The sequence below is a fragment of the Felis catus genome, chromosome A2 (assembly GCF_018350175.1).
Source record: "Felis catus isolate Fca126 chromosome A2, F.catus_Fca126_mat1.0, whole genome shotgun sequence".
In the NCBI taxonomy this organism is placed as follows: domain Eukaryota; kingdom Metazoa; phylum Chordata; class Mammalia; order Carnivora; family Felidae; genus Felis; species Felis catus.
Window position 1 is genome coordinate 146,981,907 of NC_058369.1, and position 16,868 is coordinate 146,998,774.

Genomic DNA, 16,868 nt, shown 5'->3' on the forward strand with positions numbered 1-16,868 from the left:
CCATGTGGGGCTCGAACTCACAACCTGAGATCAAGAGTCGCTCGCTCACAGACTGAGCCAGTCAGGTGCCCCCAGGGTATGAAGATTTTTTTAATAAAACCAATAAACCAAACATAAAAGGAATGGAATGAAGACTCAATACAGCTACTAGATACTTCAAATCCCACTTAAGCCTAGGAAACTTTTATTTATTCTTAAGGCTTTAAACACAAAATCTATGCATTTGGAGTACAACAAAATAATAGATGTGGCTTAGGCATAATAGGGCACAGATAGATGAGACAGTTAACGAAACTCTTAAATTGAGTCTACGCTGTGCTTAGTGACTCGCTTCCAAAGAGCAGAGAATGGAAGAAGGTGGGAAAGAAATTTACACCTGGCAACACTACCCTGGCCAGGTGATCAAGGTCAACATCATGAGGGACAAGGCATGTCCCCTTCATACAATGTGGCAGGAATATCACTTCGCTTCTGTGGTCTTCCTCTCAAAAGCCCATCACTCCAGTCCAATCAGGAAAAACACGAGAAAAACCCAAACTGAGGGAAATTCTACAAGGTATCTGACCAGTACTCCCCAAACTGACAATGTCATCAGATACAAGGAGAGTCTGAGAAACTGTCACAGACCAGAAGAAGTGAAGTAGACAGGACAATAAAATGGAATGTGGATCCCAGAACAGGAAAACGACGTTAGGGAAAAACCAGTGAAATGTGGACAAAGTGCAGGTTTTAGTTAATAGTAACGTAGCAACGCGTGCTCTTTAATTGTGACAGATGTCGCAGGATAATGTAAGAAGCAGCAGCTGGGGTAATGGGGTGAGGGGCATATGGGAGCTCTCTGTACTATCTTTGTGATTTTTCTTCAAGGCCGAAATTATTCTACATAAAGGGCTTCTTCGAACTTTCCAAAACTGAGTCCACAGCCCCAGTCGGATACTTGAGTGTGTTCAGTAGCACTGCTTCCACCGACACACATAGGCTAGGACCCTGACCATCCGGTGCACTGACCCGCGGACACTCTGGCCAACTTGGGAACCTGCGTAGGATGCCAGCAGATCACAGATGGCGTGCATGTGACAAGAACAAACATCTCTCAAGTGCCTAACACCCCCATCTGAAGTGAAAAATAGGCAGTTTTATGCAAGAAAAAAAAACAAAGGCTAAATGGGTTGGCCTGCAGCCATCAGTGCTCTGCGAGAACACATGACAAACCAGCCTTCATCCCCACTTAGCAAATACCACTGCCAGAATCCAAGCAGGTGTGAAAAAGAGTTATGCAGACTTCCCTCGTGCCCACGAGCTTTGTAGCCTATTTCTTTACCCTAAAAAAGGTAAACCAGAGAAGTGAGGGCACAGAATTCCTTTAAGGGTTGGTGGGAGAAAGGGGAGAGGGTAGGCCATATTAAAGAAAAGCCAGGTCTTTGACCAAACAGCACGTCAGTTGTTACCTATTTGCAAGTATCTGTCCGGACAGGGAGCGTGTGGTACCATGTGAGCCGTGTTTTTTAAGAAGGAGGCAAAGCCGCTGAAGTGCAGCTCAATATAGAAAAACGTTTTGTCTTTACAGAATAAACATGTGCTAGGATTCTGTTGGCTGCAACGAATTTCTTTAATTGCCCTGAATTTCAATCGAAAAGGAAATCTGGGGATTTATCTTCTCTAACCCAACAATTTCAGAATCTACAAACTAGAGGAACATGCAGTACTTATTAGGCTAGAAACTTTACATATAAACATCTTCAAATTTCTTCAGAAAATGAATATACTGTCAATCGAAATTATAACCGTTTTAAAGGGACGGTGGCCAATTAGTTAAAAGTTCAGGGGGGAAAAAGTGGTGCAGAAATAGCCTAGGAAAATCTGAAAAAGTGTGATGATGATGATGATGATGAAGGAGGAGGAAGAGGAAGAGGAGGAGGAGGAGGAGGAGGAGGAGAGGGGAGTCTTGTTCCAGTGGCTCTGATCATTCCAACAGTGTGGTACTGGCTTGAACCGACAGGTCAACGCAGAAGAAAACACCTCTGAAAATAAAGCAAACATTAAAAACTGGTTCACTTACTCAAACGTTTACGGTGTGCACTGTTGATGGCTCCTGGGTGGTGACACAAAACAGGCAACGACAGTCAAACCAAAAGGACAAAGTACACGAAAACTGGTTAACCATATGTGGAGGAAATCAGTTAGATACTTTTCTCGCACCTTACACCTGAACACATCTCAGATAAATACTTAATTATACACAATATCCCAGCAGTACTAGAATAAAACGTAGCTGCATGTATAATTTTGTCATGAGAAAGATGGAGTTCCAGAATAATCACTGTGAAACATGTTCATCTAAATGTCAATACGGTCACGATTAAATAAATGACTCTCTAGCCACATGGATTATCGTGTAGTTGTTAAATTGTTGGTGGAGGCATTTATTTATTAACATGAAAGTGTATTCAAGTAGAAAGGTAAGTTACAAAAATGTTGTGTACAGTAAGAGGACCTACATGTGGGTATTAAAGAAAACAGTGAGGGGCGCCTGGGTGGGCTCAGTCGGTTATGCGTCTCGCTTTTTTAATGTTTATTTATTACTTTTGAGAGAGAGAGAGAATGGGGGAGGGGCAGAGAGAGAGGAGATAGAGAATCCCAAGTAGGCTCCCTCCACACTGTCAGCACAGAGCCCACACAGGGCTCGATTTCATGAACCGTGAGATCCTGACCTGAGCCAAGAGCAAGAGCCAGACGCCACCCGGGCGCCCGACTTAAGTGTCCACCGGCTGACACTGTGGAGCCTGCTTGGGGACTCTCTCTCTCCCTCTCTCTGCCCCTCCCCCACTCGTGCTTGCTCTCTCAAAATAAATAAATAAACAGTAAAAAAAAAAAAAAAGAAAGCACTGGGAAACACCCACTGTTCTACAAAGATGCCAATTCTCCTCAAATTAATCTATAAATTCAGCGCATGAACTCAATCAAAGGAAGGTTTTTCATCGGACGCAACTCTAAAATGCGTATCAGAGATCAAAAGACAAAAAGTAACAACAGTTTTAAAGGAGAACAAAGAGAGGGGAGGATTGGTTCTACCAGACAACAACACAACACAGAGAAATAAAGACAACAAAGAAAGTGTGAAATTGGAGCGGGGGGAAGAAAACAAGTAGACCAGAGCATAAGATAACCCCCAAAAGGTCTCCACAAATGGACCGCAGGACCGAACCGCACCGCACTGTGGTGCAGCCAAGATGAACCGGTTCACGAGCATTGCCAGGGAAACCTGCTGTCCAGAGAAAAATGACACGAGGTTTCTAGACCTCCCAACAGACACGTGACTCCCTTTTAAATGGGTTGCAGGTGAAACCGTGGAAAGCCAAACTTTCAAAACTTGTAGTAGAAAACGGAGGAGAATATTTCTATACGACCTAGCCTAAGGAAGAATTTTAAAAATAAGACACAAAGAGGGGCGCCTGGGTGGCGCAGTCGGTTAAGCGTCCGACTTCAGCCAGGTCACGATCTCGCGGTCCGTGAGTTCGAGCCCCGCGTCGGGCTCTGGGCTGATGGCTCGGAGCCTGGAGCCTGTTTCCCATTCTGTGTCTCCCTCTCTCTCTGCCCCTCCCCCGTTCATGCTCTGTCTCTCTCTGTCCCAAAAATAAATAAACGTTGAAAAAAAAAAATTAAAAAAAAAAAAAAATAAGACACAAAGAAACAATGCCAAAGAAAAGGACTAGTTAAATCTGACTGCATCTAAAGGAAACTCTTATTCAGCGAAATGTATTATTTCAAAAGTGAACAATTAAGCCCCAATCCAGGAGGAAAGTATACACAGAGATAACAAAGAATGGACAAGAAAAATATATAAAGACTGTCTACCAATTAACTTTAAAAAAAAAAAAAAAGAGGGGCACCTGGATGACTCAGTCAGTTAAGCGTCCAGCTCTCAATCTCAGTCCAGGTCATGATCTCATGGCTTGTGGGTTCAAGCCCCATGTCAGGCTCTGCATTGATAGTGCAGAGACTGCTTGGGATTCTCTCTCTCTCTCTCTCTCTCTCTCTCTCTCTCTCTCTCTCTCTCCCCCCCTGCTCTCTTGCTGTCTCTAAAAATAAATTTAAAACACTGTTTAAAAAGCATAAAATTAAAAAATAAAATAAAATAAAATAAAATAAAATAAAATAAAATAAAATAAATAAAATAATAGGAAGATGGGCACGTAATTGGAATTCACACTTCACAGTAGAAACCCCAGGAGCTAACAAACACATAAATTCTCAATCTCACCAGAATTCAACAAAATTCTAATTAAAACCACACTGAGATACCATTTCATATCCATGAAACTGGAAAAATTAGTCTGACAATGACAAGTGTCTTAAGGGTATAAAGCAAGGTAAAACCACTTCAGTGAGAAATTTCATTACAGTGTAGTTATGAAAGTTGAAGTTGTCCATATCCTAAGACCCAGGAATTTTCTGGTTACATAACCCTGATGAACTAAGTACATACATTAAGGAGATATATAAAAAATGTTCATAGCCACATTTTTTTTTAACAGTGAAACACTGCAAAACTTCAATGTCAGTCAATAGGGAAATCTATTTAAAAATTATGACATATTTATAAAACCGAATACCGTAGGGGTGCCTGGGTGGCTCAGTCAGTTAAGCATCCAACTTCAGCTCACATCATGATCTCAAAGTTCGTGGCTTCGAGCCCCGCGTCAGGCTCTGTGCTGACAGCTAGGAGCCTGAAACCTGCTTCTTGCTTCTGTCTCTCCCTCTCTCTCTACCCCTCCCCCACTCAGACTCTATCTCTCTCAAAACTAAGTAAACATTTAGGAAAAAAACTGAATACTGTAAGACCATTAATATGGGCGACTACAGCTACGGACATTAATATGAACAAATCTCAAAAAACGTAAAATTGAGAGGCACCTGGGTAACTCAGTCGGTTAAGCATCCAAGTCTTGACTTCGACTCAAGTCACAATCTCCCGGTTGTGAGATGGAGCCCTGCATCTGGCTTAGTGTGAAACCTGCTCGAATTTCTTTCTCTCTCTCTTTCTCTCTCTCTCTCTCTGCTCCACCCCTGCTCACGCTCTCTTTCTCAAAATAAAATAAACAAACCTTAAATAAAATAGTATTGGGCCAAGAAGGCAAGAACAGAACACACAACACGCACCGCGGCGAGCCCGGAGATCTTTGTGCCGCTAGGTCTCCTTTAGCGCTGAAGGGCTTCCTCCCCCAGCCACTGGAGTGCTGCAGGCTGACAGTTCTCAGCTGAGCAGGGTCACCTCGCCCAAGTCATGTCCCCTCTCCAGGGGCAGCTCAGTGCCTGACCCCTCACCCAGAGCTGGGGCAATTCTGAAGGGCTAGCCCGCCTCTCCACTCCCCTTGGGATGGGCTGAGGGCTTCCTTGTGACTGCACCGCAGCCCAGTCTCTCTCTCTGCCCAGTCCTGCTTCCGTCTCCTTCTCGGGTGTTAATCCTAAAACTTCCTTAGTAAACTTCCTGCGTGTTTATCTGCTTCTCAGAGTCTGCGTTCCTTGGAACTCTACTTTCTTTCAACAGATACAATTTATATCTTGTTTGAAAACATGCGCCACGGCAAATTTAGGAAGGCTGAAATCATACCAAGTATATTTTCTGACCACAGTGGAATGAAACCAGAAATCAAAAGCAGAAGGAAAACTGGGAAAACTCACAAGCATGTGAAAATTAACTGACACGCTCGTGAACAACCAATGGGTCACGGACGAAATCAAAAGGAAAGTTAGAAAAGATCTTGGAAAAAAAAAACGAAAATGAAAACACAACATATTAAAACTTCTGGGATATGACAGAAGCAATACTAAGAGAGAAGTTCATGGTGATAAACACCCACGTTAAGAAAGAGGAAAGATTCCCAAATAAATAAGCTAACCTTATACCTCAAGGAACTTTAAAAAGAGCAAACTGAAGTCTAAAGTTAGCAGCAAGAAGGAAAGAATAAAGATTAGAGCATAAATTAAAAAAGAAAGCAAATAGAGAAAAAAAAAAGGCTAAAACTTGTTTTTTTAAAAAGAGCAACAGAATTGGCAAGCCTTTAGCTAGACTAAGAAAAAAAAGAATGCTCAAATAAATAAAATCAGCAGTGAAAGAGGAGACAATATAACTGATGCCACAGAAACTAAAAGGATCAAACAAGGTTTGATCAAACAAGGTTAACAAACTGGGTAACCTAGAAGAAATGGAAAAACATCCTAGAAATACACAACCTGCAGAGACCAAGTTAAGAAGAAACAGAACATTTGAACAGATCTCGAACTAGTAAGGAAGTTCAATCAGTAATCCAAGGCGAAAAGCACGGGACCAACAGCTTCCCTGGTGAATTCTACCAAATATTTAAAAAGGCACTAAAATGGGGCGCCTGGGTGGCGCAGTCGGTTAAGCGTCCGACTTCAGCCAGGTCACGATCTCGCGGTCCGTGAGTTCGAGCCCCGCGTCGGGCTCTGGGCTGATGGCTCAGAGCCTGGAGCCTGTTTCCGATTCTGTGTCTCCCTCTCTCTCTGCCCCTCCCCCGTTTATGCTCTGTCTCTCTCTGTCTCAAAAATAAATAAACGTTGAAAAAAAAACTTTTTTAAATAAAAAGGCACTAAAGTGAATTCTTCTCAAACTGGTCCTGGCGTAAAGACCGACATGGAGAGACGAATGGAACCAAAGAGGGAGCCCAAAAATACACCCACACGTACACCCCGCAACTGATCTTCAATAAGAGTGCCAGGAGGAAGAGGACACAAAAGGGAAAGGATAATGTCTTCAATAACTAATCAGAAAAACTGGATATCCTCATGCAAAGGAACGAAACTGGACCCTGATCTCACACCACATACAGAAGTCAACTCAAAGTGGGTTAGAGACTGAATCCTAAGGCCTGAAGCGGGACGACTTCTAGAAGAAAACAGGAAGAGGATGCCTACAGAACAGCACCTCTGTCTGTCCGCCTTGCCCTTAGTTCCATCACTCCAAACCCACCTACCAAGGACCCAGAACCTGCCCACCCCAGGAGAAGAGAGACCTTCCGGCTGGGTACCCCCGATCGAGAGGGTACTTCCAAACATTGCACGTTGCACGTCCAAACGTTAGCAGGGTATCTTAAGCAACCACCTTACACAGTCAATGGGCTGAGTCTGACCACTTCGGGCACGTACCTGCTGCGCCCCTCAGTGGGCCACCTGGCCACCCCCCACCACCCAAACAGAGTCAGGAGAGGACAACGTTCACCCAGGTGCAGCCAGACACGCCCGAAGTGCTGTCTGCTAAGACCTGGTACCCTGACATCTTCATGCCGTGGAGGTGGTGCTGAAAATCAGCTTGTCCAGGTCCAGGAAAAAGAACCAGGCTTAAGAATCAACAGGCTAAGTGCTGCCAGTAGCAGCAGCAACAACAGAAGGGAGGTCAAAACCAAGTCAAACGAAGCCAAAATGAAGAAATCTCCACATCAGGAACCGAGTTCACGGAGTGGAACAAGTGGCCAATTCGCTCCCTTCTCTAGCACCTCAGTGCCCACCATTTCCAGAAGCAGTGCTCTCGAGCCTATCTGGACTCCAGATTCTGTCTCCCCACTGTCATATTCCTTGTCCCCCTCCTCTTCCTGCATACACAGGTCCTATCCTGCGATCCACACACAGGCTTCAGATGACGGTCAAGGATATGCTGCTCAGCTTCCTATTTGGGGGCACGGGCCAAGGATGTTACCTGACCCCCATGTGTCACCAGCTTCCTGGACGGGGGGACACACTCAGCCCTATGGGTACCGGTGCAGCCACCAGCTATCTCAACCAGTCCTTAGCTTCTCTTTCCACCCAGGGTTATGGAGCTTCAAGCTTGCGTTTTAATTCAACCACTGATTGCTTGGACTGTAAGGACCCAACTGCCTCCTGGAAGCTTCCCTTCAATGCTCACTGCCTGGATTATAAAGATCAGACATCTTCATAGCAATTCCAGGTTTTATGAAGCCCTGCAGAAGCTCTTTTTGTGAGTGATTTTCAGAGAGACCGGGCTGGACGTTCCAGTGTCAGCCAGGCATTAGTTTAAAGAGTTAGAGGTGATGATGCTCTGACCTTCTGATCAACGTTCTGGGAGTCACAGGAGGAGGAATGAAGGCCCTGAGAGGGACCTACCAACCAGCAGCCTGACATGGACAGACAGGACTACTTAGGATCCCGGCATAGTTTTAGATCACTGGTTCTCCTGACTTGCAAAACGATCAAAAGCATTCCAGCCATGTGCAGCCAAACACCAAACGAAAAGGTGAGGGAAAGGAGGGAGGGAAACAGCCTTCCTAAGCAGAGGTGTTCCAATGCTCTGGCCAATCTCTGGCTGAACCTTAGGAATGGACAGTGCCTCAAGCTCACTCACGTTTCATAACCAACTGGTACTTGGCACTGAAAAAACTTTGTGTGACTGACTGTCATAGATGCACTTTAAAAATAATAATAATAATAATAATAATAATAATAATGTTCATAAAGGGGAGCCTGTGTGGCTCAGTCCGTTAAGCATCCGACTTCAGCTCAGGTCATGATCTCGCAGTTTGTGAGTTCGAGCCCTGCACGGGCTCTGTGCTGACAACTCAGAACCTGGAGCCTGCTTTAGATTCTGTGTCTCCCTCTCTCTCTGACCCTCCCCCGCTCACGCTCTGTGTCTCTCTCTCTCAAAAGTAAATAAACATTAAAAAAATAATAATAATAAAATACACAAAAAATAAAACATAATGTTCACAAAGGGGCGCCTGAGAGGCTCAGTCAGTTAAGCATCCGACTTCAGCTCAGGTCATACTCTCACAGTTCGGGAGTCAGAGCCCCACATAGGACTCCTCACCAACAGTGTGGAGCCTGCTTGGGATTCTCTCCCTCGCCATTTCTCTCAAAATAAATAAATAAACTTAAAAAAAAAATAATGTTCATACGGAGTCACTGTGCAGCTTAAAAGATGACTGGTGTGTGTCTTACATAAGTGGTACATCTGTGGTTTTTAATCTGTGCTCGACTTCAAAACTGTGATCTGTTATTGTATGCAACCTTGAACTTCACGTCTGCAGAGCTTCTTCTGTGATTAAATAGGTTATAATTATAAGCAAAATTCGTAGCAACTGAGCACTTATCTAAAAAGATTACCTCTGGCTGGAGGTGAGCTGCACTGAAACTTGACAATAAAATGTCTCTGGACAAGGAGAGTCAAAGAAGAGCAACAAAAGGACACTAATGCATCTGTAATTTACAGCTGGTGAGCAGAGCAGTAAAGAGACACTGGTCCACTGCTCTGACCCTGATGAATTTATAAATTGAGATCACTGTCATGTATGCTTGCAGATGCTAACTGATAAAGTCGTACACGCATAAACCTCTTCTCTGATTGGCAGATACGTATCATATATTAAAACGGTTCTAGTGCCAAAAAAAAAAAATAGGGGAAAAGCTTCATGACACTGGTCTTGCAACAAAAGCAAAAACAGACACGTGGGACTACACCAAACTAAAAAGATTTTGCACAGCAAAGGAAACAATCCACAAAGTGAAAGGAAACCTAGAGAATGGAAGGAAATATTTGCAAGCCACATATCCGGTAAGGACTTAATATCCATAATATATAGGGACCTCTACAACTCAACAGCAAAAATAGATAAAGATAGACAGATGAACACGATTAAAAAATGCACAAAGGACTTGAATAGACATTTTTCCAAAAAGGACATACAAACGGGCAACAGGTATTATAAAAAGATGCTGAGCATCACCAATCATCAGGAAAATGCAAATAAAACCATGAGGTTATCACCCCGCACCTGTTAGAATGGCTATTATAAACAAAAACAAAAACAAAAACAAAAACAAAAACAAAAACAAAAACAAAAACAACAGGCACCCGGCTGGCTCAGTCAGCAGAATGTGCAATTGCTGATCTCAGGGTTGCGAGTTCAAGCTCCATGTTGAGTGGAGAGATTACTTTTAAAAAATTAGAAAATTAAAAAAAAATCTTTAAAAAAAGAAACACAAAAAAAGTAACAAAAGCTGGCAAGGATGTGAAGAAATAGAGGCCCTTGTGCACGGCTGGTGGGAATTTAAAATGGTTCAGCTACTACAGAAAAGAGTATGGAGGCTCCTTAAAATATTAAAAATAGAACTAGAATATGATCCAACAATTCCACCTCTGGATATTTATCTAAAACATAGGACACCAGGATCTCAAAGAGATATTTGCACTTGCACGTTTACTGCAGCATTATTCACAACAGCAAAGAGGTGGAAACAACCTCAATGTCCATCAACAGATGAATGAAAGAAAATGTGACACATACGAACAAGGGAGTATTAACCAGCCTTTAAAAAGGTGGAAATCCTGCTGTATGTGACAACACGGAAAGACCCTGAGGCCATCACACCAAGTGACACAAGCCTGTCACAGAAGGATAAATACTGCATGATTTCCATTTATATGAGGTATCCGAAACAGTCAAACTCATAAAAGCTCAAAGGAGAAAGATGGTTTTTAGGGGAAATGAGGGATTGCTGTTCAGTGTATAGAAAGTTTCAGTAGTGCCAGATGGAAAGTTCCTAGAGATACGCTGTCCAACACTGTGCCTACGGTTAACAATAATGTACATTCAGAAACTGGTTAAAAGGGTAAAAATCACGTACCTTCTATTTAGGTTTAGGAATAAATCTGTACTTAGAAAAGTGTAAAAATATGCATGAGAATGATAAACACCAAATTCAGGACATTACACCTCTGTAAGGCAGGAAGAGGGTCAGGCTTATGGAACGATACATACCATGTTTTAATAACTACATAACACATAACACTTCAATTCTTTAATATTCCTTATACTTCCTTCCTATGCCTGAAATATTCTTTAATTTTTAAAGTAACTTTAAAAGAAAAGGAACAGATGGCTCAGTCAGTTAAGCATCCGACTCGATTTCGGCTCAGGTCATGAGCTCACGGTCGTGGGATCGAGCCCTGCACTGGGCTCTGCGCTCACAACACGGAGCCTGCTTGGGATTCTCTCTCTTCCCTTCCTTCCCTGTTCACGTGCACTCATTTTTTTTTTCTCTCTCTCCCAAAAGAAATAAACTTAAAAAACATTTTTTAAATAAAAGGAACAGCTTGCCCGTCTCAACTGTTCTCTACCTTCTTTTTACCAAAACAAGACGGATGACATCCATGTGAACAACAGATTACCATGGGTGTGCCCACATTTGGAAACAAGAACAAATTTTGCAGTAGAAGCAAAGAAAATAGAGCTACAGAGTTTTTTCTTTCATGTTTTCTCTTTTGAATGTTGCAATCTCAAAGGTATTTATAAGTTTTATAACTCTTTACAGGGTCCCAGCAATGATCGTTTTTTAAACTGGCTGCTATACAGATAAAATGGGCATAATTTCTATAGTAATTCCACTTCTGTTTTTCCTGCTCAAGAAATTACCAGATTTCAAACAAGTGAAAATGAAATTATAGGGATAAGTGTGCTTTTGTCAAGTTTCAAACACAGTGGTTCCATACTTGAACCAGAACAGTCTGACCCCAAACTTGGACAAATTTATTACTAGAAACAAGCTCCAGAGAAATCTTCTAAAAGCAGGGTTCAGAGTAATAATCCCAGATGCCTGGGATTGTTGTTTTTCTAAATTCAGAAAATTTTCTAATACAAAAAGCGTTAACAGTATAATTACCGTTACATAAAACACGATGGGCTCATGACTTTTGTATTTATAATACAAACATTAGCAAAATAAAGGGATTATCTTTATATCATAAAGGGATGATTTAAATTAAAAAACCAACATTGACATGAAATATTCACACAGCTGAGATAAAACTGAATTATTAACTTAAGTTTACTGGAATAATTCCACAATTGCCAAATTCACTTTTTTTTGTTTGGCTTTGATCTTGGTCTCAAATTTTTAAATTTCACTGTATAATATAATTACTTCCATGTCCCTAGGGTTCACCCACAGAACAATGTTTTTCCTTGTCCACACCCAACCTTCTGAGCTATGTATGACAGGAAAACATCACATAAAAGAATTCAGAAGCATGAACAAAGAAAAAAAAGTATGGAGGGAGAAAGGCAGGATGAAAACATTCAAATCTTTCTGGTTTGCCAATTTAAGGCAAACAAACAGATGTTGTACATGTCGAAGGCATAGAGCATAAACAATCCAATTTATCTTTAACCAATATTCATTGTTCAGGACCACTACTGAGAAACTAAACTTTGGATTCTGTATTTGCTTGATACAAAAGATTTATAGATACAGCTGCAAAGAAGGAAGAAAACAAAATAAATCAAAATTCTCAGAGGATACAAGCAAAGAAGAAGGGTTGTTGACTGGGAATGGAAATCTGTAATGATGTATGTCAGCAAAAGCCTTCGTATCTTAAAATTCAATCCATTCCTTTTCATAACTGTGTTTTGAGTACCTCCTTCCCGTGACACTGTCAAAACAATCTTTTCCCTTCTCATTTTCCCAGCAATCCACTCATTTGGAACTTTGCAACCACATTTTAGAAAGGACCTCAGAGCTCAGCTCAGGTTAGCGACAACGCAGGCACTCCCTCTTGTGGTACAAAAGGGAACTGCCTGTGTACACGCACTTAAACTAAACCCAAGAAGTTATTTTTACATCACTGGAGCAGGTATTTCCTGGTCTTCATTTTATAGACAAGGGAACAGCCTGAGGTCCACCAACTTACTTCCTCAAGGTATTTCAATCAAGAATACATTTAAAGCAAGATCTGACCACATATTACTAAAAAATAAATCTGAAGCCATAGGTAGAACCTAATTTTAACTTCTGTTTTGATGTAGTTTTAAAGCAACTGCTTACATAGCATCTTTGGTTTAATATATATTCGTGATTATTAAAAAAAAAGAAAAGTAAATAATGGGCAAACGTTTTCATGAGAAAGTTATTTTCCAAATGATTCTTGGAAAATATTCTCAGAAAGTATAAAGTAGGGTATTATTTTACGGATCATGAATCTACTTGTTACCAAAGTGCTTTCAAAAGAAGGACAAGGCAGAAATAAATAGAATTTCCAAAATAAATTGCCACCCTTGTTTACATGCTAAAGTCAACGGACCTGAATAAGAATTTATATTTTGTGCTAATGGCATGTCAAAAACTTTAAGCCTGTTGATTTCCAAACATCTTTACTATAAATCTTTATCGTGAACCAGTATGATTAAAAGTACCTCCTTTACAAGGCTGTTTTAAAAGCTAAATGACCTGATGCACGCGAAAGGTTGAGCGGTCTTTTCTAAACTTCACCCATTTTCATCTTTTTTATAGGAAAGAAGTACAAAGAGTATACTTTACAAATGATAAAAATCCAGAGAGGAGAGATCAGGGAGAAAAGAGTAACCAAAGGAACTACTAAATTCTTAAATGTGATAGGTTTTCATGTGCCAGAATTTCTGCACTCTGTGACTGCCATTTTCAAGGGTGATCTTACCTGTGCACGTGTGACAGACTCGACAGCCTGTGATGCTGCACAAACACAGACCACCAAGACCATGTCAAGTTTTCACTCTTGTCCCTAATGCTCCATGGGTGTCCTGACAAAGCTGGACAAGGGGTCAGAGCATCATCTTTTAGGTTCAATCGAGTGTGTGCGAATAGCTGCACTCCTCTGATAAAGCCTCCACAGTGAATTCTTGTCTTCCCAAAACAACAAGCGAAACTAATTTTGGGGGCCTTCTGTTCCCAGGTCAATGAATGATACCACCACTTGCTTAAGACGGCTGAGGCTGAGGCTGAACTTACCCTTGACTCCTTTCTTTCCTCCCTTAATCCTTCCAATTCTGCCAGTCACAAAGTCAAAAGTGACCCCCACTCACCGAACCTCTTCACCCTCTTCTCTCTTCTTTAAAGCCAATGCCACAACTTTCAAGTCTCCAGCAAACTCCCCCCGTCCCCACCACCTGGATAGCAGCCAAGTCCTATATACCCTTCAAAACTCAGCTCTCCGCCTGCCCTTCCCCAGAGCTTTCCCAGCCCCTCTCCGTACAGCCCCCGTACCCCTACTGAAGGCAGGTTAGCTATCAGCCCCTACCCCACCCCCACGCTCCCGTTATTTCTGCAGGTTTATCTCAACTTCAGAGTGCCTATAAATCTTTGTTGAATAAAGGATTTGTTTGGGGGGAAGGAAAAACGGGGAAAAGTAGAATTACTTTATTTGGGAAAATGAATTAACGACTTTCAGTCATTTGGTTCAGTCAAACCAAAGGACTCTGGTTGTTTTCAAAATAAATTACTCTAATTTGCATAGAATGAGGCAGAATCGTGGGCAAAATGTTCCAGGATTCTTGATTTTTCATCAAAATTAGGCAACTTCCTAGTAGAAAGAGACTCACTTTTACCTAAAAAAGCAAACTTCAATTTCCAATTTTATATATGAAGACATGGAGGTGAAGGCAGGCATGAAGTCACTAACCCCGGAGATCCTGACTCCTAGTGTGGTACAGAACATGGCCAGACCCAGCCAAAAAAGGGCTCTGGAAGGGATTCTCTTGTTTGCAGTTTCCCCATCCCCACACCCAAAGGATCTTATGCCCAGATTACCTGGTATCTCCACAAACATGGGGCTGGAGACACGTGGGTGGACACCCAACACCTAGAAAGGTGGGGCTCCTGGGGGCTCAGTCGGTTGAGCATCCAACTCTTGATATCAACTCAGGTCAGGATGTCACAGTCTTGACATCCAGGCCCTCACTGGGCTCCATACGGGGCGTGGAGGCTGCTCCCTCTCCCGCTGCCCTTCCCACGTGCATGCGCTCGCTCTTTCTCAAAATCGATAAACATTAAAAAATTTTAAATGCAAAAGTATTACTCCATCATCAAATTCCTTCCTGATAACCTACCCTCCACATGTTGGAACTGCTTTACACGAACAGAATATTAATCTAAGAAGCCACCATTTCTTCCAGCGGGGGGGGGGGGGGGTAACAATTTTTAAACATAAAATCAGGGTTCATGTGCAAGGGGAAAACAGTGGTTACTAGCCACTAAATTCCATGAAAGACAACTAATAATGATTTCTGTTTTACAATTAGAATCCCAAAAAGTACTTGGCATAGAACATCAGTTTAATTGGTCTCACCAAAGTATGCCAAAGCAATAGATAACAATGAAATCAGCAATCTAGTCCAATTTCTTGAATGGTCATCTTAAAGAGAATTTAAAATGTTGAGTGGTTAATCACCTTTTAATGGCTTTATTAAGGTATAATCTACAGGCCACGGAAGTCATCCATTTTAAGGGTACGGTTAGAGATGCTTTGTAAATTTATTCAACTGCAGCACAACTATCACCAAGAATAGTTCCACTGACACAACAGTTCCCTTGTACCTGTTTACGGCTAGTCTCGGCTCCCACCTCTGGCCCCAGACAACCACGGATCTACCCATGGCTTTGCCTTTTCTGAAATTTTCATATGAATGGTATCATACAATACACGGTTCTCGGTTTCTGATTTCATTCAGCTGCCACAATGTTTTTGAGGTTTATCCGTGTTGTAGCATCTATCAGTAGCGTGAACTAGTGTTTCCTTCTTTTTCGTGGCTAAATAATACTCCACTGTATGACCATTTTCCTCATCTATTCACCAGCTGACAAACTGGATTGTTTTTAGTTTTTATCTATCGCAAATAATGCTGCTATGAACATCTGCTTGCTTTTTGAATGGGCACAGTTTTTATAACCTAATTGGAGTAGGACTCCTATATAATAAATTGCACATGTTTAAAATATGCAATTTGATGAACTTTTACATATGTGCGCACCCATGAAACTATCATGCATCATCAAGATAATGAATCTATAATCACCCCAATGCTTCACTGTACCCCTCCCTTGAGAATCCGTTTCTCCCTCCTCCCCTAAGCCATCCTCAGGCAACCAATGATCTGCTCTGTCACAATCAGTTAGTTTGCATTTTGTATAATTTCACCTAAATGGAATCAGACTGTACTGTTACTCTGGGGTGGGGGGGTGGGGGGGGAGGGGGGGTGCCAGCTTTTTTCATGCATATAATCACTTTGAGATTCATACATGCTGTTGTCTATATCAGCAGTCCATTGCTTTCCTTTACTGTGTAACAATTTGCTTCTCCACCCATCTGCTGATGGGCATTTACACAATTTCTAATTTTTGACAACCACAGATAAAAGCTGTTATGAACACTGTATATAAGTTTTTGTCTAGATATATGCTGTTACTTCTCCTGATGGCCTACCTAGGGACGGAATTGCTGGGTCATATGTTAAGTGTATGCTGAACTTTTTAACAAACGTTTTCCAACAATGGCTGTACCATTTTATATTCCCACTACCAATGTGTGAGTATTCTGGGTTTTTTTGTGTTTGTTTGTTTTTACATCCTTGCCAACACATGGACTGTCAGTCTTTTTTAGTTTTAGCCAGTAGAGTGGGTGCACAGCAGTATCTTACGGCTTGAATTTGCGTTTCCCTAATGATTCATGATGTTGAAAATCTCTCCATGTGTGCATTTACCTACCATTCATGTACCTTCTCTGGTAAAATGTCTATCCAAATCTTTTGCACATTTTTAAATTAGGTTACTCTCTTATGATTGAGTTTTAAGAGAGCTCTTCATATATTTTCAAGACACAAATCCTTTATCAGATTATCTGTTTGATAAGTATTTTCTCCCAATATGTGGCCTGACTTTTCATTTTCTTAACAGTGGTGTCTTCTGAAAAGAAAACTGCAATTTTGATGAAGTCCAGTTTATCATTTTTTCTTTTATATACCTCATGCTTTTTAGATCTTATTTACTAAGTCTCTGTCTAACCCAAGACAAGAAAACCTCCTGCTATGTTT

The 16,868-nt window shown here is 41.6% G+C and overlaps 1 pseudogene; it reads left to right on the top strand.

Moving 5' to 3' along the window:
- Positions 1-1,164: 1,164 nt before the first annotated feature.
- LOC101093924 lies at positions 1,165-7,972 on the top strand (annotated as a pseudogene).
- The last annotated feature ends 8,896 nt before the right edge of the window (positions 7,973-16,868 follow it).